Consider the following 25,738-nt stretch of genomic DNA (forward strand, 5'->3'; position numbering starts at 1 on the left):
CTCCATCTCCAAGGGTAATTATTCTTTGGGTGATATCTTATACATGGGTCGTGTCTCTGATCCATTTGTTTATTTTTTTATCTTTCAGGCTTAATTTCAGTAATTTTCTTGATTCTTTTGATGCAATTTACAAATAGTTTTCTTGTTACTCACTCAAGTTTCTGCACTTTAGGTAACCACAGGAAGAATATATTTATTGTAGTTTTTTTATTTTAGTTAATTTTGGCCTAGGACGTGTTTTAATTTTTCTTATTCCGCCATTCTAATCTGCCTCTCTATTTCTACGTCCTGTTTTTGTTTTGTTAGACCTTTTCGATTCTCAGAGGAATATGTATGACTCTATTCTATTGATGGTCTCTGGATAGTTACTGTGTTATGGTCCGTACTTTCGTTGGTCATGCATTTTGTTTTAGTTGTATCTACTTTTAAGTAAACTTTTTCTGCTTCTAGCTTTAAATCTTTTATAATTTCTTGTAGTTCTGTCTCGTTTTGAGCAAATAATAAAATATCATCTGCAAATTTTAAATTATTCAGCCCCTCTCCTTCTATGGTAATTCCTTTGTCACATAAGCTAGGATTGCTGAATACACTAATCATCAAGCACTATGATAAAGCACTAAATAAAAGGAGATGATATCTCCTTGCGAGAATAGAGAGTCATACATACTTCTCTGTTGATATTTATTTTATCAATTGTAACGCAAAATTTGACTTATAAAGTAGCTGTGTATTGGATGTTGTATCATATTTATATATCTTTGATAGATTCGTGCTCTTCTCAACAATCTGATGATGCTCCGGTATTCTATAGCACCGAACGCTTTTCTGAAGTCTATAAATGCCGACGAGGGGTAAGTTGTACTCGTATGTTTTTTCTATTAAGAAAATAAATGTATACAGATGTTTAATTGTGCCAAAAGTTTTTCTTAACCGTGCTTCCTCTTTAGTTAGATATAATTCAAATTTTAGTTCAAGTCTGTTTGTCAGAATTCTTACGAATGATTTATATATTTTCGAGAGAGGACAAATAGGCATCTTTTGATATAACTGCATTTAATAGACATCTCTTAAAAAGCTCCTGTAGTTCTTGTTTAGGCTTTAGGTCACATTCTTTAAGCATATCTAGCAGAATATGGTCTTTCCCTGCTGCTTTCCTATATTTTATCTGATTAAGTGCAACATCTATTTCTTCTAGAGTTTTGTCAAATAGTTTTTTTTTAGTTTTTATGTCACAGTCTTTAATAAGCATTTCTGGAAAAACGTAGTCTTGCTTTTTTATCTTATCTTCATCTATTTTTCTAGAGTTATGTCAAGTAGTTATTCGCAGTTTACATTTATGATGGCTTTCTTGGTGTTTTGGTTTTTCAGCATCATTGTTTAGTTAGGACTTTCGCTTTTATACACATCTGCATAGAATTGTTTAGTGATTTGCAGTATTTCTTTTCTGCCGGTGGTGATTTTTTTTTTTGTTTAGCAACTGTATCATTCTTTTTTTTTGAGAAGTTGTTTTTCTGAAAGTTATTGATATCTTTGTTTTTTTCGATAAATTATTGGACCTGTTTTGTTTGGTAGTTGTTAATATTTTGTTTTATCATTTTCCTTATTGTTTTATTTGCTTGGACGTATTCTATTGTGTTTATTTTAATTAGTTCTTCTCTTTACTCCAATACTTGTTTTGTCTCTAAATTGATAATGTATCTTGTCTCCTAGTAATGGGTCTCATCATTATGTGAGCTGCTTTTAAGATCGTTTGTGTGATATAATTGTTTGATACGTCTGTATTGTCAATTTCAACCATTATTATCAAGTGTAAAGTAACAACAAGTGTTCTACAGGCCTATATGTAAACTAGAGGTGTCTGACGTCCGGTCATGTATGAAGTGCATTAGATTTTGCAATGTCCTAACAGTACAGCTCTCCAGATGTTGGGAATATCAACACTAGGCTGGCTGAATATTCCTTAGTTTTGCGTAATATAAATTTCTTCCACCAATCTTCTTTTCTGTTCTTTCTTATTACTCCTCGTATAAAATCTTTGCTTCTGTCCAATGTATGTTGTGGTCATTGTATGTGACCAAGTGTATTCTGCTATTACTGATCTGTAAGCCTCTCCTGTTCAGGTCTATTTTTAATGTTCTCTTGTCCTAACTCCCAAAAGTTGCTTGACTTGCCTATATATGACTCTCTACATTCACAAGGAATTTAGTATACCCAGTTCTTGGTGTCCAGTGGGCATTCTGGATTGGTCTTTGATACTAAAACTCGTATGGTTGCTTTCGAAGTGAAGGCAATTTTTGATCGTTAATATTCCTGTAGGATTCTCCTGTTGCTGTCGCTCTTTCCTTGTTATTTCTGCTGCTTTCCTCATAGTTATCTTTATCAGTTTCCTTGGATACCCATTCTGCTGTAAGTCTTTGGTGATGTATTCTACTTCCCTATTGAGGTCAACATTGTTGTTGCATATTGTGGTTGTTCTCCCACAATACAAAATTCCACCTTCAACATATATTCATTTAATTATATTATAAATGTTTTCATTTAATATTCATTTAAAGGAAATGTATATTCATTGAATTTTTTTTCCAATTGGCCACTTTATCTACATTCATGTCTCCTCTCTGTACCCTCGTCTTTGCTATATGTATGTATGGAGCGGGGAGTACCTTTTCCGAATTCTAATCTACTCACTTCTGTTTAGTAGAGTGAGGCCTTAACTACTTTTTCCATGATGCAGCCAATCACCAGGTGTGAATATAAGCACAAAAAAGAAAACGGCAAAGATTATATTCCTACTTATTAAAGAAACCTAATTTTTTTTACGCTATAAGGACAGCTTAAGCCAAACCCAAGGTATGACTTCTTAGAACAAAAGCAATATAGAGCTGACAAACTTTCTGGAACAAAATAATAACACTGGGCGAAGCAACAGAGTTGGAAATTAAGAAGCAGTAGTGCTCGTTTTAGATATTCTTGTAACGTCTAAGGACATCAATCTATCGCAAACCTACACACACACTAAATAATTCCCTATTCTACAATCATCCTGGTTCAGCAAACGTAGAAATGGCTAAAAACCTGTATAGGAGGGCAGCCATAATATGCAATAACAATATTGACTTTAGAAGGGGAATAGAAAACATCAGAGACTTACAGCAGAATGGGCATCTAAACAAACTAATAAAGACAACTATTAGGAAAACAGCAGAGATGACAAGGAAAGAACCACAGCAACTACAGAATCCTACAAGTTTTTGACAGTTGCCAGAAAATTCAATATCAATACTGCCTTTACTTCGAAGACAACCATATAAAGTTGAGTATCAAAGAACAAGCCAGAATACTTACTAGACACCAAGAACTGTCTATACCAAATCCCCTCTGAATGTGGAGAGCCATACATAGTTGAGACAAAGCGACCACTGGAAGTCAGGACAAAAGAACATCGAAAGTGGACCTGAATAGAAGCTTTTTAGATCAGGAATAGCAGAATACGCTTAGTCCAATGACCAGCTGTGTTCATAATCAGTCCAGGACATAAGCAATTTTTTTTGCAAGGAGCAATATTGAAAGGAAGGAGGGTTCCTGAAGCAAGTTAAATTACGCAAAATCAAGGAATCTTCAGTCAGGCCAGTATTGATATTCCCGACAACTGGAGACCTCTATTGTTAAGACACTGCCTCACGCATGATCAGACGTCACACATCTCTAGTATATGAGCGTAAAATAGTTATTGGTTAGAGATAATTAAAATGTCGTGCTAAATTTAAAATAAAGACAAACGAAGTTCGAAAATTAGACTTCACTACTTTACCAATACCACTGGTAAAGTAGTGAAGTGTATACCACTTTCAAAAACACGGCTTAGCTGTATTTTTGATATTGGTAGTGGTTTATCACCTGTGCTCTAGTCATACTGATCTTTATAAATGTATTTTTCTTTTTCTTCTTCCTTTTCTTAAGATTATTTTATATATCTTTAAGATTAAATAAACTTACAAGACATATATCCCATTTTTTATTACCTTTCTATTCTCTTTCAAATTCACTTATTTACAAAATTTGAAAATTGTTGGGAAAAGTGGGGAGTCTTGAAAATAGATGGCACTATGTGGTAATTTTGATAGCTCTTTCTACTGTCAATATTTCATCTTGTTATTTTCTCATATTTTGTAGTAGTACTCGTCTCAACAGCACGCTTCTACGTATCTCGCCAGACAGTATGTTTCGACATTTTGCTCGAAAAGTTTTTTAGAGTATTCGTGTTCCAGCATTTTCACATCAAAAAACGTGAGTACATACAAAATGAATATTAATGTTTAGGCTTTCGATATTTAAAAGGATTTATGCAAAAAGATCTGTATGTTACTGTGTGGGAAGTTTTGAAGCACAACAAATATGACAGATGTAAACTTACAATTGTATTTTATATTCGTATTATGCATTATTTATTATGCAGCCAATTGATGTAATCATATATAGCTCTTTCAAAGCGATGTTTGCCCGTCAGTGTCAAAATTGGATGAACTCGCACTTTTTGTTTGTGGAGTTTTATGATATTGTCCCCACTGCTGAACAACGTCTCGATGCTTGTGCGATACAAAAAAATAAGTATGGATTTAAAGTCACAGGAAATTGTGAATATATTCCTGACGTTTTCACTGCCGAAGATTTTGTTATTGCCTAACTGAGTGTCGAAAAAGAGGCAATTGAAGATGAAGATCAATGAATTATAATAGTTGATGCATATCAGGTGCATCATCAATGCACATATGATAAAGCGTGTTACTCGGGTAAAAATTTTAGTCGAGGTCGCAAGCTAATGAAAAGCACCATATTGAACATCGCTAAAAAATGTGGCCGTCATACGAGAAAAAGCAGAAAAGCGAACCAAAGATTTCTAAAAAGGAAAAGAAAAAGATAGACAAAGCAGTCAAATCATCAGTGGCGAAGCGTAGTCGTCGCACATTATTGGCACCAGTGAAATCAAGATCTGACTCGAAAGAAGAAGAATTAGACATCATCTGCAAAGCTCCCATGCCAAAAAAACTGATCAAAAATAACGAAATTCAATGTAGAAATGATTCTAAGTCCAAATGAACTGTGTGGTTATGTATTGGCCGGCGGTTATCCTTGTGTTCATTGCGAATCGGAATAATTGAGCAACTTGTAATTTTTTACGTTTTATTAGCTTTTGCTTTAATACTATTATAATAATTTTAGTATCATCTAGGTATAATAATAACCATAATAACTAAAAACTAATAAATAATGATTTGTAGTTTTTTCCGATTCCAGTAAAAAAAATCATCAAAAAATACAATTGTCTGCGATTTTTATTCGTGCTTTACCACTCTCCCCGATTTTTTCGAATTTGCAAAACCGAGCTTTTTGGGAAAACATTCATAAATCGTTAATGATTTTGGATTTTATATAAATCGATCAACTAGGAAGTGTATCTTGAATTGTTCTAGAGACCCAATTTAAAAAAGTGAGAAAAAATTTCTTTTCAAGTAGTTTTGACCCCAAAACAAAGCGTGCTTCAAAACTTCCCACTCTCCCCGACTAACTAAAAAAATCATGATAAAAATTTGGCAAAATGAACATCTGTAATCCTAATTTAAATTAGTGAATAAACACCTTTTAAAAGAAAAAATAACATACCCCGAGGGTGGGATACGCCTTATTCGGCACCGGAAACATCCCAAGGAACCGAACGGACAGGTAAAATTAGACCACTTAAGCACCATTAACATAAGAAACACGATAAGATCACGGTTTCTTTCATTAAAATAATTGGCCGTTTCAAATTTCGGTGCCCCGAATGTTCATTTTATTCGATGAGAGAGGAATGAAGGTTCAGCAGCTACCACTTTTCTTTGGTTTAATAATAAAGACATTACCAGCGTATGTTCGTGCACCTAATTTCTTCTTAAAAATAAAAAAAAGTGTCCTGTCAACTCAACTTTAAGCCATGATAGAAAAAGCAAACAATACTAATTTTTAAATATAAACAAGCAGGTAAGATTTATTTGAGAAGTAACAATGTAAATATCAGATGTGTATGTGTAAATCGTTTAACTGTTTAGAATGGTCAAGTATGTTTGAAGAGTGCATGCATGATTAAACCTTGCTGCAATATTTGTTATTGAGTTCTTAAAGTGATCTAATAAAATTGACCTAAATTAATTAAATTAAACCACTTTAAGTGATGAAAGGTGGTGGTTTCTGATGAAAGTGAAATTATGCAATTAGCACAACCTCATTGAAAATTTTATATAAACAATTTAAATACTTGTAGAATGGCAAATACGTTAAATAAAAATACAAAATTTATAAAATAAATAAATATAAAATACAAAATTTATATAACAACAAATATTATAATCTAACCTATATCCTCCTTCAACACATGCATAACATTGCTTTTAAATTTGCTGAGTGAGCCTCCAAGAGATAAATGTCGATGCAGAAGACTTAATGATCGACCCAATACACTGTGCATTCCGTAATTTGTTCCACGGTACCCAACTTCAAATGTTTCACTTCTTCTTAATATAGAAACTTGCATACTAAGAGCTCCAGCAAAGCTGGGCAGTCAATTAAACCACCATTAATAATTGTATATACAAAACAGAAATTATTAACTTTTCTTCTCTGAGATAAAAACCGTAACATATTAAGATATAGATGTTGATTACCAAAGTTGAAATTGCAAAAGTTTATGAGTTCCCTCGGAACTTATTCTAACTTATTAATGTGTACAGCATAGAATGGAGACCAAACCACAGATGCATACTCTAATTAAGATCTTTCCAAAGATCAGTATAAAATTATTAAAAATAAATGTGAAAAATTACGCGTTAACCTTAGAATAAGATCCAGAATTTTCGTTGCATTTGATACTATTGTATTATAATGATACTGAAAAGTAATTTTGTTCTCAAACAACTCTATCTTTACCAGAGTAATTATTTTGAAGTTCTCGCCATTTAAAGAATAGACTGTGTTAAACCTGCGTTGATTTCTAACAAAAACTTTCTAATAAAGTTTACTGACATTAAGAAAGGGAGGTTTATACTACACCAATATAAAATTATCCAAGGTCTGCTGCAAAACAACTGCATCAGATTCAGAAGTAATAACCTTGTATATTTTCATGTCACCTGTAAAGTTCAAATACTTAAGATGTAATCCACTGCTCGATATAGTTAATCAACAAACTGAAAAGAAGAGGCCCACAGTGTCCACCTTGGAGGACACCATATGAAGCATTGATCATGGTCGATACAAAATCTCTGATGTTAATCCTTTGTTTACGACCCATCAGCATGCTACTCAACTATTTCCAAGACAATTCACTAGAACCCATGGCTTTTTTTCTTAACTAAAAGAAGTCGGGGATTTACTCTATCAAACGCCTTGGGGAAATCCGTGTAGATAGCGTCAACCTGATATCCACTTTTCAAGATGCTCAACAGAGGGATCTCATAAACCACTAGGTTCGTGGACAGATCTACGTATATTTGACAACGCAACTTTTGTCATTAACAATAATTCTCTTGCATAACCAAATAAAATGATAACAAACTAATGCATCTAACACTACTAATTAGTTTGTCAATTATTTCAGAGCATGCTGCTGAAACTATCTCAGGAAAACATCAGTAAGATGTTGTTATTTGCGCTAATTTCTGAGTCATTTGCGGTAATTTCAGGTGTACCATAAGGATCTAATTTGGGCCCTTTGCTTTTCCTTTGTTTTATTAACCCCTTACCACTGTACCGGTCTCACCGAGCTTCTCTTTGCTGATGACTTCGAGCTCTACAGGCTCATCATGACTCAAAATGATTGCAATCTGCTTCAAAACTATTGTGAGACTCTATAATGCTTTGGTAAGGCCACATCTAGAATATGCTTGGTAGATATAGATACTTCTCGAGACTGTATACATTAACCACCTGAAAAAAGTTCAAAAAAGCTTTCTACGCTATCTCTATATGGCTAAAAATAACATATATCCGTACATGATTTCCTATAGAAGTAGCCTGGATGGTTTTAACTTATGATGGTCACTAGATAGGAGAAAACAACAGCCTGTAATATTCTTATAACATATATTTAACAACCCTAAGTATAAAAAGTGCCTACTATAATAAGACATGGATTAACAAATCTCCAGACACTACGAGGGTTTTCAAAAACATTTTGCTTTATGTTATTCAAATATAACCTATAACCACAATTAGTCTGAGTCTTTCAAATAGCACGCAAGCTAGAGAAATCTTTGAATCTTCCTGAGATCTATATTACGCAAAAGATCCATAAGTGACTTTTCTCTCAATAATGAGATTTCTTAGTTCGGCACTAAAGTATTTCGTAAAATTAGTGCTCTTATAGCGTTTTACGGGTATCAACAAGGACGCTTACTGATACAAAATGTCATAGAATACCGATAACAGGGAATTATTGGAACTCATATAAGGTATAGCAGTAATAAATTCAGCTGTATTTTGACCTTTACGCAAGCGCAGAAGTAGTTTTACGTAAGGGAAATTTTATTAACGATACTGCTAGGCTTTAATTACGCCACAATGGTCCAGTATTTTTGCTTCCTTATTTTGACAGATTTGAATTTGAAAAAATAATCATACACATGACCTGACAAAATGAGGAATAAGGCAATGAGGTTATTTTATTTGCTAGAAAAGTGGGTGTCTGAGAAGATATAAACAATAAGTAGCAACACCAAAAAAGCAAACAACAAAATAAACAGCTGCAAATAAATAGTAGTTAGAATTTGAGGTTGAGAATAACGTCAATGGCACTAACCTAATGCACCAATAACTCTTTTCCCATATACACGTTTAGGTTTAGCAGTAATAAAATACGGTTTTTTTCTTCAGTACTGCTAGCACTATTTCACTGTTCCAATAATTCCCTATTTCCTCTTTAACAGTTAAGTAGGTGCAGAAGATAGTTGAAAATCATAAAATTTTCATTCCGAAAATCATAAAAATATTCAACTTTTAAGTTTCTGGTCTACTTTAATATTTTATATGACTAGTATTCTTTAATTTACAGTCGTATGCCAAGTGATGCTGACCCAGTGGAAACAATAAATCAGTTGCAGGAACAATAATCAATGCCTATAATGGCTAAAAATTAAATCTTAAAATAAGAACTAGCAATAGAAACTAATTGATACATAGAGAATTTTACCATTATTTCCTTGCAGACAGTTTACGCGTAAATCATAATCCATGTTTTTCCATCTGTCAAGAAGTAGATTATAATTGATTACAAAATTAGAAAGTATTTTCTGCTTGTAATATATTTTTTCTCTGATCAGACGTATTTTTCTAATTGTGGTTTTAAGACTCATTATTGCATTAAGAAACCAGTTTTCAAGAAGGCTGTCACATGTCAACATTATTTGACAATTATGACAGATTTATTTGGCACGAATAACGTTTCAGTTTATCACTTTTGATATTTTGATAGTTCTAAATTTCGCATAGTGGATGCTTGAAACTGTCAAAAGGTAAACGACAGATTTAATTTAGGTTTGACGTTTGGCATACTTCATATTCCTCGTATTGAGTGACAGCTGCTAGATTTTTTACCGCTACATAATAACATGTTCACCAAGGCTTATTGAAAATATAAATAATTTAATTTACTCGAAACTAAAACACAAACGGATTTTTTTCATTTAAAATGTTAATCTATAGATGGGTCATTACCATATATGGATCGTAACCAGGTCATTGGATTTAAAAACTCAATGAAGAATGTGACGTTGACATTGACATCAAGCTGTTATTAGTATAAATTTGACTTTATTACTCATGACTTTTGAAAGTAGTATAACTTGGATGGAGGGCGTGACAAAAATAATTTTGTTCATCTAGAATTAATTATAAATACACTTTTATTAGGTTAACTAGCCCTCACTATGCCCAGAGCTATTTTTTTGAATCAATAGTCAGTCCTTAACAAATTTCAAAAAACATTTAGCAGTGAGAGCTAGACTTCTTCATATTATTAGACTGTCTGATCAAAAAAACTGTTATATGAGAGAGTATATATCAACAGGATATCATCGGTTAGTTTTTTTTGACCTCAACATCAACGTCTCAAAGATACCACCTAAATTAATATATTTCAGTAACTGTAAAGAATAATTTTATGTGAACTTAGACGTAGCTAACCGGAATTATCAATTCTTATACGCCTGTTTGAACCATTCGTACCATAAAACCAAAAGCACTAAACCGTAAGACAGTAAATTTTCAGAATTGACAACAGATATATAGAGAATTAACAGTAATACAGTATATTGCAAAATTATCCAACCCCAAATAGAGCAATCCCACAGATTTGTCAGATCCATTCTTCTTCAGGGGTTACTTCAGCAATATTCAAGAAAGTTCTGTTGAACCTCTGGACTGATTATATTCAACTAACTCCCCTATATTTATATCGCCTAGCACCAAATTTTTAATATTCATGTGCTAATTCATTGATGTCCTCTTTACTTTATTCCCATAACAACCATCCTCGCAACATTAAAGACAATGACACCTAAAATTTTAATTGCAAAACAACTTATACATATATTATGGCCAGTGACTAATGATTCTGCTCCAGGTTAACCGGTAGTCGTAAATGAATTTCGCGAAAAAAAAAACCATGTAGTTCATTTGCAAACAATAAGAGCTTACAGAGAAACGTTAGTTCAATTTTTCTGGTTCAATCTGCACGGTGGAGTAAGCATACGCCGCCGGTTCACTTCGTGATACTCGTTTTAATCTAAAAACTTTTAGGAAACTGTTAGAAATAATGAGTGCTAATGGGAACAGGTCAGGATAGCAGGCAGACCATTGTTTTGGAAAGAAAAACTTCTTCTAAAAAAGAGTTTTATTTATTTTTTCTCCTGTCTTTTCATAATTAATCCATTATCACTATTTTTATAAGTGCAGCTGACTTAGGACTTTGTGATTTGTTATCAGACATTTGAGCATCTAATAGTTAAATTTTGTAAATAAGTTATATGTATCTTTCCACCATTTATTTTATGCTTTTTGTTTTTATTAACAGACAGCTGAGAGATTTTATTCTCGACTATACAGGGTGAAAATTTGAAAACTTGAAATGGCCATATATTAGGAACGAAAAACTGGGTAAAAAAACGCTGAAAACAGTTTCTATAAAACGAAGAAGAAACCAAAACAAGCATATTATGTCACCCTTACTTACAACCCCTTGAACAGGGCGAGATACACCCCTAAAATCTTTAATAGAAAGGACGGTCAAGTGATACATCATCTTGAAGCTCTTGAAAAATGCTTTTCAATGATACCATAGAAAGCCACATTTCAGAAAACTTTTCTCTGTTTATCAATGAGAACAATAAATAAAAACACTATTTTGAAAATTTTGTTACTATTTAATTAAATGAAATTATTTCTCTTAATTTAAAGACAATAATGAAGCCTACTTTCAAATTCTTCAGGTACATTGACAAATGTTTCTCTGAATATAGCACGGCATTTCTGAACTATTTATTCTATGATGAAGTTGCTCTAGTGATTCAGGTTGGCTTTTAAAAACCACAGATTTTAGGTCCCCTCCAAAAAAAAAGCCAAGAGGTTTTAGGTCCGGGGATCTAGGTGGCCATTCAATAGGATCTCTTCTTCCAATCCACTAGTTAAGATAATCATCATTGCCTAACAGGAACTACATAATAAGGAGGTACTCCATCCTGTTGGAATTTCCTAAAGATAAATTTCCGTGTATGTGCCTCTGATTTTCTAATTCAGTATTAGTGATTTGGTAGACCTCTGTAACATTTTAGCATACATGTCGCAATTTAAATTTTATGGTATAACTAGTTTTGGAAAGAAAAAATGAGAAGAATGTCCCTATTCTCACAACATCAAAGTTTGTTATTTATTATTTTTTTATTTATGTTTTCTCCTTTCTTTCATATTTTATTCATTATCACTTTTTTACGAGTGCAGCATACATCAGATATTTAATCATTTTATAGGAAATTGAATAGTATTATTAATTATTTATTGTAGGCAGTAGAGCTTTAAGTTTTATTTAACTCTTTACCTATTATCTTATATCCATAATCTTCTTTTTCTCTATATTTCTTTTGAATTTTATGTTGCTGACTTAGAGTTCACTATCAGACATTTAAGAGGATCTATTCTCCGCTCTATTTTTCCAGAAAATTAACTTGTTTTATTATTTTTATATTCCAGGCAGTTGAGCTAGATTTGTCTCTTTCTCCATTTTTCATTTTATATTAAACATACTTTATTTATCAGTTTTTGGTAATTTAGGTTGCAACTCAGCAAATCTAATTTTTATTATGTGATAGTTGAATGATTCTAGCATCGGCTCTACATTTGCAGGTAATTGTGAAGTATTCTTAATTTATTATTTCTTTACCTTTAATTTGATCTTCATTATTTTTATCCTTATCATCATCATCATTGGTTTTTTAAACGTAACGCAGATGACTGAGAAATTTCTGTTTTCAATATCGGACAACTAAGTCATAATTTCTTTTATATCTAAGGCAGATGATTTGTTTGCTATAAGTATTTTAATATTTTAAGTAGTTTGACTATTCGAGGAAATTGAGTCATCAGTTTTATTTATCTCTTTACCGTTCGTTCATATTTATTATCTTCTTCGTCAATTTCTTTTATTTTTATGCAGTTGATTGAAAGTTCCTGTTTTCACTATGAAATTTCACTGCATGAAGTAATAATTTCTTAAATTATTATTTCATGCAGTGTTTCCATTGACCAAGTTTTACTTATTTTTTTCATATCAAACATCCTCATTTTTATTATCAGTTTTCTCTAATTTAGTCAGCTACAACTCAGTAGCTTTTATTTTTATTAACAGGCACCGAAGGAATTCTATTCTCGACTATGTATTACCAGATATGAGACGTATTATTAATTTATTATTCTAGGCAGTTGATCTATAACTCTTACTTACCTTTAATCTGATTTACAATATTTTCTATCAGCATCATCATGAGTTTTTTAGACGTAACTCACTAAGAAGAATTTCTGTTTTTAATATCAAACAACTGAATAATATTTTTTTAAATCTTTAACGCTTGATTTGTTGGTTAATATTATTTTAAAATTTTAAGTAATTTGACTATTCGCAACTTCATTTGAGTCATCAGTTTTATTTATCTCTCTACGATTCGTTTCATTTTTATCCTCTTCACTGTCAATTTCTTTAAATTGCTTGATTTTTTGTTTTTATTATGGCGCAGTTCAGCAACATTAGTATATATATCAGTTTCTGTTTATTCGAGGCAGTTGAGAACTTGTAATTTTTTATTCCACATCTATTATCGTCATCTCCGTCAGTTTATTTTTAAATTTCATGCAGTTGACTCAAGAAGTTTTGGTTTTATTATTAAATAATTGAATGGCTTTATTATTTTAGATATTTGATTTGTAAGTTTATATCTCTCATAATCATAGTTAGACTTTGAATATCAGGCAGTCGGGGAGTTTTATTTATCCAAGTAATTTAGTGTGTTATTCCAGATGTTAGACTTATATATATTCTTTTTTATTCTTTTTTGCTGTTAAGTCATAGATCAATTTATTTAAATCTTAGGCTACGGATTCGTTTTTTTTTCAAAAAGTCTTTTACTAAATTTCATATTCTCAGATAGTTGATCATGTTTTCATGATAAACAGTGAAACCGTGGTTATTTAATCCGTAATCAGTTTGGCATTAAAAATTTTAAAAAAATATGATAAATTCAATAGAGTTCCGACATTTCTTGGTAAGGCCTTAAAAATAATACTTTCCACCATTTAACGGGACGATTTTAATAATTTCAATTTTTATGGCTTTAAATGTGACCTGGGAAACGAGTCCAAAAAGCATAACAACACGGCGGAACGTAGGTACCACGTTACGAATCGGGTACAGAACCACTAATCGCCTTGAAATTGTTTTTTTGCGGTCTGTCGTTACGGCTTGAAAATAAAAATTATACTTATTCGTTGGTACTTAGGTGACCAAAATACTGTAATTATAAAATCATTAAACGGTACTAATTGTTTTATTCTGTAGATGTTTCTTTGTCCACTTCCTGTATACAAAATAGACCAGTTATAAAAGTGGAAATTAGTATCGAAGAATTGTTCACCAATAAGAAAGATGTGGATAAATTATTTAAGTTTTTTTTACAATACTATATCAGGACATTGTAGTCGTTAATTATTTTAAAACAGACGTTTTTTATTAATATTGACATAAATCACATAAGAAGTTAAATGCTGAAACATAAATAATACCATTTTTAGAATGAAATAGATAAAAACATGGATAGGCCTTACAACTAAGAGAAAGGAGACTCATTATATTATTTTACCAAAGTATTCCTTATGATTATAAAATTATTTTTAGTTAGGAACATTTTAAGTTTGCTGTTAAACTGGTTAAAGTTTAAGTTCTCTGATCATAGTTGATTGTATATTTTCATACAGGCATAATGGGGAGACTTTTCATAGTTTGAAGTTTCATGTCTTGAAATAACAAAGGTACTGTAATTGTGCAGCTCATTTGTCTTAGTAAATTTAGCTGGGTTTTTAAATACTCAGAGCGAGCACTTGTAAATATATATATAGAAGTTAACGTCAGTATACCGCTTAAAAACTTCAGAATAGAATTCTTCTGACTATAACTATACTGTTTATCACTAGCAGCTATTCCCACTGAAGTATCATCAGCAAACTTTATAATGATACCAGATAATGCTAAGTTATTAATGAATAAAAGAAATAATAATGGTGCTAGTATGGATTCTTGTGGAGCACCTATGTTGACATAGTAAAAATCAGATTTAACTCCATTTGGGTTTACCAGCATTTTCCTTTTAATTAAAAAGGACATTAATATTTAAAGACAATTTCCTCTAATTCCCAAGTGATGTAGTTTGGCTTCAATAAATATCCAGTTTAGGGCATCAAATGTCTTAAAAATGTCAAAAAATATTCCAGCAATAATTTATCTAGTATCTAGTTCTTCCCTTATAAAGTTTACAAGCTCAACCGCTGCCAATTTGGTAGACGCCCGGAATCCATGTTGGCTGTCGGCAGAGGAGGCTATACTTATTAAGAAGTCTCACAAGTCTGTTGTAGAGCACTTTTTTCCATAATCTTGAAAATTATGTTGAGAATTGATATTGGCTTGTAGTTATCAAAAGCCCAATGATCGCCTTTTTTAAAAACTGGAATTACTTCATATATTCTATGCATTCTTATGATACTAGAAATTGCGTAAACAAACACTTAGTTACTTAAAAAATTAAAACAAATTTGAACAAGAGATCTTTTAGTTATCTTGCCCCAAAAATTTTTAATTTAGTGTTTATAGGTTTAAAACATTTAAAAAGTTATGTAAATGATTTTTTTTGAAAATTAGGAGCACATGCAAATATTCGGTTTCACAAGTATCTAGGTGCATAATTCAGAAATTTTGTATGTCTATGTTATGCATTATATTTATGTACATGGATATATGAAGTAAATAAATAAAAATAAAATCTTCTTATATTCGTTAGAAGGATTTTTAATTTTAAACAATTTAAAAGGGAAGTTAAAAAATATTACTTAAAGGACTCTATTATAGCGTGGATGATATTTATTAGGTAATATTTAATTATAATTGTATTTTCTTTATTATGTGTAGTAGATATTACACTATATAAAAGTTTTGTCTACAAGAATTTTGAATTATTCAGATAATAAAGCATATTATGACTTTGACTTGATAAGACCATCACTAATCCAGTCCATTATTTTACCAGTTCATAATTTCACTAACTATAAATAAGTTTTTTATGAAATCAAGCTGTCATATGAACACCAGACCGTTATTTGACTATTATGAATGCCTATGCTCACTATTAGATTTAATTCTTAAGACACCATGTAGAATTCTTGATAGATTCTAGGAGCTCCAGTGATGATGATTTACAACTTATAAGAAACTTAAAACCAATAAGACCGCTAATAATGCGAAAGCACATGCGGTAGTCCCTCGAGCTTAAAAGAAACAAGAAGAAAAAGACTTTAAAATGATGATGAGCAAAAAACTGCGTATGTAATTACACACGGAGGTAATAAAAGGCCTTAGCGGCAATTTCAACTTTTTAGGGGCCATAATTTAATACTCGTTTTTGACCGTAACCTTTCCTTTAATTTGGTTTATCGCCGGTAAGGGACGAGTAATGTGGGAAGCTATTACCGCGTATAAATGTGATTGCACGTTGGAAAGTAAATAAGATCAAATTTAATTAATAATTTCGTATAACCGTGGCACTAATGGTTATTTATGTAACTGACTTAATGCAGGCAGAGGCATTTAATTTATAAAGTCATATGAATGGCTCCGGGAATGTTGAATGTGTGTGTCAAACCTTATCGAGATAGGGAAATAAATAATTATTGAGAATTGCTTAGGAATTTTACTAAATAAGGGTAATTGCCGAGGTGAGTATGCTATAAGACTTTTAATTAATTTTCTAAAAATTTTATTTTATTTTTTTCGATAGTTTTAATAAATTTACTATTAAATGTTAAATCATGTAATTTTGAAATTTCAGCCGCGAGTTCATGTTTTTCGATTGTATAGTAGGGTTACACATGCAGTTTTGGTAAACAAAGTTGAAACGCTATTTCTTTGGATTTATGTATTTTTCAACAAAAAAATCGTTTTCCCAGGAAAGTTTTTCTATCCTTGATTTGGTATAATAAGCCTTAATTTTTCTTTTGGAACTAGTTGTTATACCTGTGGGAGCACACGATATTAAATTAAACTATCAATTCACTTTGTTTGCAACTGTATATTATAATTTTAAATTACAAAACGGCGGTAAACATGTCTGCTGTCCTTTTTTATGTTTCCTCCATGCTGATCTTTCTAAGGTTATGCACGACCTGTCATCTGTATGATAGCTGACACAACCTAGCAGTGATTTTCAGAATACAGGACTATCGCCTCATGACGTAAATGTAGTTAAAACATAACATTGTTTAGAGTTTAAGTTTATAACACTAGTCGTACAAAGTACATCTGTTGATCAGATTTTGGGCTATTTTATTCACATTTTATGACGATTTTACTTTTGTAGGCTATGTATAAAGTTTACAGTTCAATTTAATTCAACAGTTTGTATTGCGACTAAGGTTCTACCTTCAAACAGTATGCGTGTTTCACAACCAGACGCTGTCTAATTGAATTCATATCAAAATTGAAAAAAGTGTATGTTCATATATAAGTTTAAATTATGTTTCAGAAGATAGGGCTCAGCGAAAAAGCACTAAACACCAATTTGATAAACAATCCATGAGAGCTGCTGCTGAGAACAGTCACAGAAAACAAGATATCTTTAAGAATAGCAGCTGAAAGATACAATTTAAAATTTCAGACCGTTTATGAACATGTAAAAAGGCAAAAACAGAATGCTACCAAGGAGATCAAAATAGCTTTAAGCTATGCATGAATGGGCAATCATTAATAATTGTAAAATTTCAGAAAATTGGCAAACAAACAAGGAAGCTGGACGTAAATGGTTTCTTGGACATGCAGAATTAAGTCTTCGTCTGCCAGAAGGATGTAACCTCTCCAGAGTGACAGCATTCAACAAGGACAATGTTGGACTTTTTTCAACAATTTAGAAATAGTGGGGAGTATGAAAATTTTTGTAGCGGTACAGGAATTTATAATCTAGAGGAAAAAGGTTGTTGCCCAGAAAAAGGCCAAACTGAAGCTTTCAGTGAAAGAATCATGAAAATCCATGCGTTAGATGCTTTTTTATTCGAGTTTTTGGAAGGCACGTCCGAGGGGAGAGAGTTCTAGGTAACTTGGGCCAGAAATCCAGTTTTGCTGCTCAAATGATTCTTATTTTAAAAGCACGTGTGCCGAACGAGGTTTACTGCTCACTACTTATTTTATTTATTTATTAACGGTATTCACCACTTTTACAAAAATAAAATAATACAAAATATATTAATATTAATATTAATACAACTTCAGCTAGATAATAGCAAGACATAAATCAATGTTACAAAATAATTTAAAGAAACATGTTAAAGTCACGAGTCACTAATGAATTTGAGTGAATTCCTAAAACTGCTAAACGAAACGTGTAAGTCAAGACTATACCTAGCGAAACAACGTTGCATTCTAGTTATAGGATTGTGCTGTCCATAAGTACTATTATCAAAATCTACATAGAAAAAATTTTTAAGCGAATTTTAGCGCCTGAAAATTCAGCCTGTTTAAAAGATAATCACAATCAGTCATGCCAGAGATTAACTCAAGTGGGTCCAAAGAGAGAACTGACATGACCGATTTGTAATCAGTATGACCATTAGCTAATGGAAATTTAAGTTTAAAAGAATAATTTCCTAAGAATTTATTTTGGACTTTCTCAATATTTTTAATATGCCATTTATAAAATGGAGACCATACAGAAGTAGCATACCCCAAACTAGAACTGACTAACGAACAGTACAGAACTTTATAGAAGGAGCATGAGAAGTCTTGACTGCATCTAGTTATAAATCTTAAATTTCTATACGCTTTCTGAACTGACTTTTTAGTATAAGACATAAATGTCAACTTAAAATTGAAAATTACTTCAAGATCCCTAATTTCCGCTACCCTTTTTAAAATAGTGAAACCTATAGTCAAATCAAACAATGTAAGATTGCGAATACTTCTAAAAGTTATTGAATAACATTTCGGAACATTTAAATCTAAACCAATGTATTAATTGACATTGAACAATTGAATCAATAGACAAAACCATTTTAAATCATCAGAAAATAATAGATATTCATAATTTCTTACAAATGATCCTTTATCATTAACAAAGATTGTAAAAAGCAACGGACCCACATGCGACCCCTGAGGAACGCCAGATGGCACAGAAAAGCTGCTAGATAAGAAGTTTTTAAGCCGTATACATTACGATCTACCAACTAGATAGTCCCTTAGCCAACAAATACTTGGCTTGTTGCTAAAGCTTGGAGTTTTGCCAGTAGAAGCGCATGATAAACTCTGTCGAACGCCTTCGAAAAATGCGTATAAACAGCATCAACTTGTGAACTCTTACCAAAAGCATTAAATAGATAATCTTCAAAACATATTAAGTCTGTAACATTGGAACGACCTTTTTGAAAACCAAGTGAATTATTAATAATAAGGCTTTTACATTACCATGACTTGGTTACAAGTGCATCCAAAAGCTTAGGCAAGGTTGACTGTATACAAAATCCCCGATAATTACTTACATCACTAGTATTACCAGACTTAAATATCGGCGAAATATACGAATTCTTCCAGAAAGAAATACTCCCGACTTTGAAGACGGATTGAATAAAGTGCCTTGTGTTATATCAGCATCCAAGAATACAATGCCATCAGTCAAGGTTTTTCCATGAAAAAAGTTTAATCCTCGAATGACTTATGGAGTACTGTATGATACTTTGAGATCGGTTTCCGATTCCGGCACTTCATTAAACATACATAAGTCCAGTACAAAATTAAACCCTTTCCTTCATTTTCTACAATCACGACAGTTATCTGACGATAGAAGAAATAAATCTAGTAAAGGAAAATGGGGTGATCATTTTGACCTGACCACCGCATACTTCCAACAAGCTGGAACCCTTAGATGTCTCGGTGTTTTTTTTAAAATGATTCTACAATACTCCCTTACAAACACGGCTTTGAGAACACCCTAGGATACCCGTGTCTTTTTTTGATATCGCTGGCTGTGTTAATCATGCAATTGAAATTAGACTAATCGATCCGCAAGTGATTGAAAATGTGCAACTGGAAGTTACTCACATACTTCAAAAATGCATTGAAGTAAATGGATAACAAATTAAACATCAGTTCCAATAAATATTGTATAAATTTTAATTTTTTAATGTCCTATATTTCATAAGTCTATTACGTTAAATTTGACAAACCGCTTTAGGCATATGGTATGCTATACAAAAAGTATTCAGAAATTATCGTAAAATTGTAAAATGTCATGAAATACAGGGTGTTCTATTTAAATAAAATAATGTTGACGCTATAGCTTCTACTTGAGGTACCATATTGAAAATTTTTATTGCAAAAAAAAAACGCACACAATGACAATGTTAATTGACCTGTTCGAAAAATAAAAGAAAAAAAAACACCTGAATTTTAAATGAATTTGTTTTTTTATCGTGAATGCACTGTATATTTATTTAAAAAAAAATGAAATGCTTGAGGTTACAATAAAAAATAACAATTTATCATATAATATTAATTTATCCATATTTTAATAAAATCTAAGTTTTATCATCGTTGCCTATCACTTCTTATACTAAATTTATTTTTATAAATTATTAATAACTTCAACGACTTTTATTTAAGAGACCAATAAAAAATATAAAATATGAAAAAAATAAATTAACATGAACAAAACTATCGAAAAATTAAAAAAAAAAGGAACATATTGTAATTTCTTATTGAAATTAGCATTAAAGTTTGCTGACTGCCAATAGAACATTTAACCAATTTATTTGTATTTTTTTTGAATATTTATGTCATTAATTACACGCCTCATTAATTTTCAATATTTGAAATGTTTTGCAAAGATTCTTTATTACTAATAGTTAATTAGTTAAAAGTGCTATTTAGGTCACATTCGATTATGCACTTACATTTATTTTATGCCTTATTACAGTTTAGACTTAAGTTTCAATATCTTTATAGCATTTAAAGCTAAAAACTCCCAAAAAAAGTTATTTTTGTAAAATTTAATATTTAATTTATAGGTAAAAAGTATTATTATTTAAATTAATTATTAAATAAAATAATATTTTTGCAATTACAATTAAATTAATAGTGGCTATTCATATCACATTAAAGTTGTGCACCAAGATTTCAAGATATTATTAGGTTTTATGATCTTTGTGAGTAAATATGATTTACTTATTTTAATTTAAAAATGTTTTGGATTTTTGTTAATTGTATAAATATTTATATTATGAATTATATACAGTGGCCCAGAAAAGTCATGGTACAATAGAGAATTACAATACAAATTTTATTTATAATTTTTTTATGAAATAAAAATCAATTTTTACTTTTATGTATTTATTTTTTCTAATGCCCTACATCATAACATAAACCTATTTCCATAATATATCTAACATACAATAAATAAAAAAATAAAATAAAATTTCTTACAAAAATAATCCACAAAAGTCAAGGTACATTTCAGACTATGGGCTAATAAAGTTCTGTCAATAACGCGTGGGAAAACCCTTCAGTTTAATAACCTCTTTTAAGCGATTTGGCATTGAATGAACTAGTTTTTTCGTCACATCGTTGGATATTTTTGGCCACTCTTCTAAAATTACCTGTTTTAAGTCTGATTTATTATGAATCACATGTTGCCGAATTTTTCTCCCCAAAACATCCCATAAATGTTCTATAGGATTAAGATCGGGACTTTGGGGAGGAGTTTCCAGCAGATGGGGAGTATTAAAAACCAACCACTGACGTACTGTATAAGCTTTGTGCTTAGGGTCGTTATCCTGTTGAAAGTAATAGTTCTCATGCAACCCTAATTTTTCAGCACTGGCACGTAAATTTTTTTTAAAAATATTTAAGTATACTTTTTGATCCATTGTTTCGTCGATAAAAACAATATTTCCTACACCTGAAGTTGCCATGCAACCCCAAACCATTACTCCACCTCCTCCATGTTTCACTGTTGATTGTATTTTTCGGATTAAGAGCTTCACCGGGTTTCCTCCACACCTTGACACGACCATCGGACCCAAAATGTTAAATTTACTTTCATCTGACCAGATAACTTTATCCCAGAAATCAAGTTCAATAGACTTGTACTTTTCAGCGAATTCCAGTCTCTTTTTTCTATTAATATCGCTAACATGGGGCTTCTTACGTGCACTACAGGATTTGTATCCACCCTGGTTAAGTTTCCGGCGAACAGTTTCTTCATGAACAGATACTCCAAACATTTCTCTTAACTCTGATGATATTTGTATGGCACTTTTCTTTGGGTCCTTCTTAATTTCATTTAATATGTACCGGGATTCGCGCTCTGACAGCTTCCGAGGACGTCCTGTTCGCGTTTTATTTTCAATTCTGTTTTCATTTTGAAAACGATTTACTACTTTTTGTATAGTGGACCTGCTTCTTTTAATCACTTCTGCAATTTTGGTGTATGATTTTCCCTCTCTAAATTAATAATAATTTTCCGCTCACTGACACTTAATTCGGTTCTTCCCATGATTATCACTGTATTTACCAGTCAAAGTTAAGAAGAAATATTCTAGTGAATACTGAAAACGAATGCCAGAATAGTATTAGAGGAATGTTCTTATTAGCAAATAACAAAATAACAATAAATTTAAAAGATACTTGCATATTTTGATTTACACAAATTAAGAGTACCTTGACTTTTGTGGATTAAATTTTTATAGAAAATTTTATTTTATTTTTTTGTTTATTGTGTGTTAGATATATTATGCAAATAGGTTTATGTTATGTTGGGCATTGGAAAAAATAAATACATAAAAGTAAAAATTGATTTTTATTTCATATAAAATTTATATATAAATTGTCTATTGTACCATCACTTTTGTGGTCCACTGTATGGTATTAATTTTCAAGAGTTGATAGGATAATAAATTTTTTGCTAAGGCATCTCATTTACAAATAAAATTTCTAAGTGTTAAAGCTTCGTTAAAAAAAACTTTCATAAAATAAAAAAAAAATAATATAGTCAAGAATGACATTATTAACATACCTCATTAATTTCTAAAATGTACAACAAAATCTTTTGCAAAATTTGCATTTTTTTGCATGGATATTTTATAACAAATAGGTAGTAAGTTAAAAATGCTATTCAGTTCGATTATGCACATTTCTTTTGCGCTTTAGAACAGTTTGCACTAATTTCAATAGTTTTCTAACATTTAAAGCTAAAAACTCAAAAAAAAACTTACTTTTCCCAAATTTTATATTTAATCCGTAAGTAAAAACCACCTCACTTTTATTATTAAACAAATTAAAATTGTTGTGGTCACAATAAAATTAATAACGGTTATTCATATCATATTAAGTTATGCATCAAGATTTCTACATAATATTAATTTTTACGGGTTTTGTGAGTAAATAAGAATTATTTGCCTTAATTAAAAAATGATTTGTTCAATATGATTCTTTTATTATATTTTCTTATAACTAGTAATTAATTTTACAGTGACTTTTTTTCAGATATAAAAAAAATATGCTAAAATAAACCAAATTACTAGAAAGTAATTTAAAAATCATATTAGAGCAATTTTGTTTTCATGATTCATTCACTTATGTTATGAATTGAATTTGAAATGATATTTAAGTTTTTGCTAAATTATAAATTCAAAATTGTCAAATCCACAATAAAACAACTATCGGTAATTCGTCCCATTTTAAGTTATGCACCAAGACTTCTAAATAATATTAGGTTTTATGGGCTTGTGGGTAAATAATAAATATTATTAAAAAATATTTGTATATAATCAGATATGAAATGTATTCATATAAATTAATAATACATTTACTATGAAATTTAAAATGATATGTCTAATTAAAATGCACCAAAAGTGCTCTTTAGGTCTTATTAAATTATGCTTAAAAAATATTCCGTGCGCCCTTACTTCATTCTTTTGGTAACAAAAAAATTACTTACTTTTCCAAATTTAAATACTTAATCCATAGATAAAAACCACACAGAAAAATCACCCCACACGACACCTCAATCTAACGACAATCCAAAGTTAATTACACAATAAAAAACACATTAAACGTAGTGTTCGACATGGTTTTAATCCCCAAAGGGACCATCAAATAAGAGAAATGAAGAACGATCGGCCGACATGGTCCTTCAAAAGAAAGGTTTCACAAAAAAAAAATGAGCAGCAACAGCAGCAGCAAGTCGGGATCGGAAAAAGATCAAAGGAACCGCACACGAACTGGGGGCCTTTATCATGAGACCAGCCGCCGAAGACTGAATGAAGCCAGCCAGTCATACCTACGATGATTATACGATGTATACTCCCAACGATACGATAGGCTCGATTCCAATGCCGAGATTTTCCCTTGTCAGATTTATATTGGATGAGATTTGGTGTTGGGGTTTGTTTAAATGATTTTATGTCAGATGGGTTGGTTGGCTTGATTTTGCTAGGGTTATTAACGACATACGACACGGAATATTGTTGCTTAGCTATATTTATGGTAAAAAAAATGGATTATCAGCCATTCAGTATCTTTTAAAATTATTTTCATGACACACAGGGTAGTTCAAAGTGCATTAAAGTTATGTTTTTTTTTAATGAAACACCCTGCAAATAATTTGATTTTTGGGTAAGGAGGTTTACCCAGCCTAAACATTAAGATTTTCAAAATATTTTGTATCTTGTAAAAATACTGAGACAATTTCAATAAAAAAATCCTTAACATGTGTTTTCTCTTTTTTTAGCATGTACACACTGAAGAGCACTTAACTATTACATTTTACATTTGTAAAAAAGTGACTATTTTATACAGGACATTTAAGAATTAGGTTTAAATTATTACAGGCGATTCATATGTCTATTATTTTATTGTTTTATTATGTTTTTGTATGTATTACCGACCTTGAACTTGCGACAACTAACTTGATATCCTGCCTTGTGCACTCCCGTAAGAAAAATTAAACTTAAAGAAACAAGTAAAAGCCCATGGATTACACCATCGCTCTTAAATTGTATCAATACGAAACATTGTCTTTATAAAAAAATGATTAAGTATCCTGAAAATCAAAATTAGGCTTTGCATTTTAAAAAATACCGAAATACTTTAAATAAGACCCTAGATCAGACGTACATTGACTACCAGAAATCTAAGATGGAAGTAAATATGAATAAGTCTAGCGAACTCTGAAAAAATGGAAAAAAGTACTAACTAAAACCAAAACGAAGCACGACATAACAAAAATAGAAACTGGGTTAAATACTTTTACCAATAAAAAAGAAATTGCAAATGTTTTGGCTACTGGTTTTAGCCATGCTAAAGGAGAAATGGCTAAAAATATAGTTCTATAGGAAAATATAAATTTGTACACACCACAAATTAAAAATACGCTATTTCTCCAACCGACTGATGAATCGGAAGTTGCTAAAATCATACATACCTTAACAAATCTCAAGGCACCGGGCCAAGATGGTTTGAAACCAGAAATATTCAAGATTTTTTCTAGGTACGTACTACAAAGGTTTAACTAACCTTTGGTATATTTGCTGAATAGATGAATTTTGTAGAGGGTTGTTTTTCTAAGATTTTGAAGGTTGAAGTAGTCAGACCACTACATAGGGCAGGAAAGGAAACAGAAATATCAAATTATAGACCAATTTCAATTCTAAAGACAATAGGCAAAATCTTTGAAAAAATAATCAAAAGTCGCCTAGTTGAATTTCTAAACAGAAATTCAACTAGGCATAGTACAAACAGGTTGGGAGTTTTATCACATTGGTAATATGGTTTTAAAGGTTCGACGGAAGACGCATTGGCAGATTTGAAGCAAACACTTTACTCTTCTGTGGATGGTGGTGAAAAGGTATTGTGTGTGTT

General features: G+C 31.1%; 1 protein-coding gene across 1 annotated transcript in view; it reads right to left on the reverse strand.

Annotated features, from left to right (window-relative positions):
- Positions 1-24,144, reverse strand: part of LOC126742943 (protein Wnt-5b-like) — a 161,003-nt gene extending 136,859 nt beyond the window's left edge. The window contains exon 1 of the mRNA XM_050449831.1: positions 23,817-24,144. The gene's annotated coding sequence lies outside the window, so the exon portion shown is untranslated. The remainder of the gene's footprint in view (positions 1-23,816) is intronic.
- Between the last annotated feature and the right edge of the window lie 1,594 nt (positions 24,145-25,738).

This window comes from Anthonomus grandis, chromosome 12 (genome assembly GCF_022605725.1).
Source record: "Anthonomus grandis grandis chromosome 12, icAntGran1.3, whole genome shotgun sequence".
Classification (NCBI taxonomy): domain Eukaryota; kingdom Metazoa; phylum Arthropoda; class Insecta; order Coleoptera; family Curculionidae; genus Anthonomus; species Anthonomus grandis.